Source organism: Sabethes cyaneus, chromosome 3 (genome assembly GCF_943734655.1).
Source record: "Sabethes cyaneus chromosome 3, idSabCyanKW18_F2, whole genome shotgun sequence".
Taxonomy (NCBI): Eukaryota; Metazoa; Arthropoda; class Insecta; order Diptera; family Culicidae; genus Sabethes; species Sabethes cyaneus.
Window position 1 is genome coordinate 18,170,902 of NC_071355.1, and position 3,726 is coordinate 18,174,627.

Below are 3,726 nucleotides of genomic sequence, written 5' to 3' on the forward strand. Positions count from 1 at the left end.
GCTACGATTTCCATGATTGGAATAATGTAAGTGAAATAATAATTTGATTTGGGTGGCACGAGAATTTTTCCTAATAGCAAGAAGCTAAACGATTGGTACTTATACTTGGACGCACATTGCTGCTTTGGTCCGCATTGTATTGGGGGGCGGCTTAGCATAAAAAAAAATCTCTCGTGGAACGTGAACCGGACGCACAGTAGTCCAAAAGGGCGAAAAGCGGAACTTTTTTCCTAGTGTCTCTTGTTTTCATTTTATCATTTATGGTCTTCAGCACTTTTGTTAGTATGAATATCCCCCTTAATCTAAAACCGTCAAAAGTTAGTCATCGCTTACTATAATAAAAATAAAAAAATTACTTTTTTGTGTTAGAAAATATAGACATAGTTTCTTCGGTAAAGTTGTAAATATTATAAAAACAAGCAACTTTGCTGAAGAAATAAAATTTCTGTCTTAATCGAGTACTGAACTATAGGGCATATTCTTTAAAACTTTTTTAAAAATTGGTTTTTCATACTTAGCTTTTGTTAGTTGCATTTTACAAGAATACAATGTTCCAGGCAATTATCGAAGCTCTCAAAATACACGTTTTTGTAGAACACCGCAAATCTCTTAGACCTTTAGTTGCTGACTTATCGCATATTCAAGCTTTAAATTTCCATAGCTTCACGAGCCCATGGGGTAAAATGGGGCAAGCGAATTTATGAAATCAGCACTACATCTTAAAGCTTAAGTCGAGTACTATAAACTTGCATGGGTTCCGCTTATCCCCACCCAAACCTCAAACCACCCAAATGAGAGCACGGCAAGCATATGTTTTATGCGTTTCGCGTTCGCGAAAGGCTCGATACACGTCCATTTTTGTGTGTTCGTAGATAGACACATGATTTCTTCGGCAAAGTTACAGAAAATATAAACATAATCAACTTTGCTAAGGAAATGACATTTCTATCTCCATCGAGTGCAGAGCTGTAGAGCATTTTCTTTGGAAATTCTTTAAAAATAAGTTGCGATAACTCAGCAAGTAAAGGTCCAAGGGATTTGCGGTCTTCTGCAATAACGTGTATTTTGAGAGCTTCGATAATTGCCTAGAACATTGTATTCTTGTAAAGTGCCACTAACAAAAGCTAAGTATGAACAACCAATTTTTAAAGAAGTTGTAAAGAATATGCCCTATAGTGCAGCACTCGATAAAGATAGAAATTTTATTTCTTCGGCAAAGTTGCATGTTTTTACAATATTTACAACATTGCCGAAGAAACTATGTCTATATTTCCTAGCACAAAAAAGTTATTTTTTTATTTTCATTATAGTAAGCAATGACGAACTTCTGACAATTTTATATTAAGGGGGATATTCATACGAACAAAAAAGCTGAAGATCATAAATGATAAAATTAAAGCAAAAGACACTAGGAAAAAAGCTCCGCTTTTCGCCCTTTTGGACCACTGTGGGACGGTCCGGTTCGGTTCCCGTTCGCTGCGCGGGCGACTGGAAAATGTGACGACGACGAATCAGAGAGTACGTGACCATAAATCCGGCCTGAGTTTATTTTATACGGGGAGTTATTAGGAGATCTAATCCTTTTAACAAATTCTTTCGCCGACGTTTCCGGCGACCCCGGCAGCGAACCCCCACAAATTCGGTCGGTCCCGAACTTTGCTCCAATTGTGGTGGCGTGGCGCGGCGGAAGGAAATGCCTTGTCCAAGCGGACTTACGATGATTGCAGCCAGCAGCGGTTGGTCGAGAGGAGTCGAACGAAGAAACCGTCCCCGAAGCGGGCCGGTGATGGAATTTGACTGTGTTTGACCGTGGGAATTTATTGTGCACAAGAATGTTAGGTCAATTTGGGGAATATGCTAACGATGTTCTAGAATTGCGGGAGCGAGTCGATAGGATGAAAGTGGAATATCAAATGAATCGTTTTGGGTGAAGTTAACTGCATGACTTATTTTATATTACACATTTTGGTTGCCCACGCACGTTTGAATGTTAAATTTTGTCTATTGACTTTTAACTTTACCCTTTGATTGAGAGTTGAAAACTTAAAGTTTGCTTTATAAAAGACAAAGCGTTCCGCTACCTACACGGGCATTCGATGTTAGATTACGTAAGACTATTTTCGAGTTATGAAAGAAAGCTATTATTAGCCGAACACATCTGAGGAAAACTTACGAAGATCCTAATCGTTGACCGGAACGATAAATATTTACCAGTTATTGAAAGAGTGCAGCTTCTGGAACAATACGTTTCATCATCCTTGCTCGTTCGCAGTTTCTCCGGGGGCAAAAAGCGAAAATCTGATGAAAACTTCCTATCAACAACACTCGTTGTCGAGCGTGCCTCAAGTTAGATCCGAAGGATGATTCCCCGGAGTATGCAGAGGGAAAAGTTTTGAATTTTCACCGCAAAGTTTGTTATTTACTGCTCGATAATTTCGATTTCAGTTCAGCTCAGCCCAGCCCAACCCCACCCTGCCGTAGGTAGGTATACTATCTATCGGTTACTCTTCTGCTATTGAATAAAAAATGGAACTTACAGCGGTTGGTAGGAGTGCTTTTTTCGCTCCCTGCGGAAAACCTAGCATTAGGAGAAGTGAAATTTTCGGTTCTATGTCGAGATTGTTGTCGACGAAGGAAGAAGAGAAACTTTCTCGACTTTTATTTATTGCTTCGCTGAAAATATTCCCCCGCCTCCGCACTCAACCAGAACTCGCAACGTGTGTGAAAAATGTTCCTTTATTCTCGAAGTTTAGCTTGATCCGAAGATATTATGCTGGAATTGGTATTTTTGTTGCCTCTGTGAAGTGCCTTCAAATGAGAAAATTTGATGGAAAGCATATGGGTGAAATTAGGAATTTGCAATCAAGCATTTTTATTAAAAAATCCAACTTCAAATGTTTACCATTCTTTCCCATCTGCCAGTACATTGAACATCAAATACCTACATACATTAATTGACAATCAGAACGCGGAGATCAAACATTGCGGTCTTCCAGCATTCATCTACAAACATCCAACGAGCAATTCCCCTTTCCTGAAACATTTACATTGAAAGTGCCTTAAAACTTCTTCGCAATGCACACGCTTAGCATTTCAATAAAGTCATCAAGCTGGCATTCTGATTTGGCAGGCAATGAGCAGCTCTTCATTGCTTGCCTAACGGTACCGCACGGGTAAAGAAACACACTGTTTATCTGTGGAGTTTTCCCCAACAAACTTGAACCATTATGGTTCAGTATGTTTCCGTTGGTGCCGCAAGAAAGTTGCTTCCCGTCCCGAGACCCGAAAGCGGCAGAAAACACTGCATTGAAAGAGCGAAAAACACACACCTACCCCTGGTCTGGAAAGTCATGAATCATCGATGACGACAACTTTGTGCTACATGACTTTCGTGTTTCAGTGTATTTTACATGTTTGCTCCCAAACGGCACGTGACAAGGCTTTTGCGAGCGCACTGAGGCAAACCAAACAAAAAGATGTCAATTGAAATCTTGCCTGAAAAAGACTGGTGTCACGTTTTCTTTCCTATTGTTATTGTTTTAGAAAAGTTTTGTATAAAAATCAACTTATCGATAGGGAACCTAGGATGGGGAACACTGGGACACGTGTCCCATTCCCCGCTTAAAGTACTTTATGCTTCAATAAATCACAGTTGTCTGGTCATAGGTTAAGTTTCTTGTTAAATATTTCTCAAAATTAGTAGCCTTTATATTAACACTTATTTCC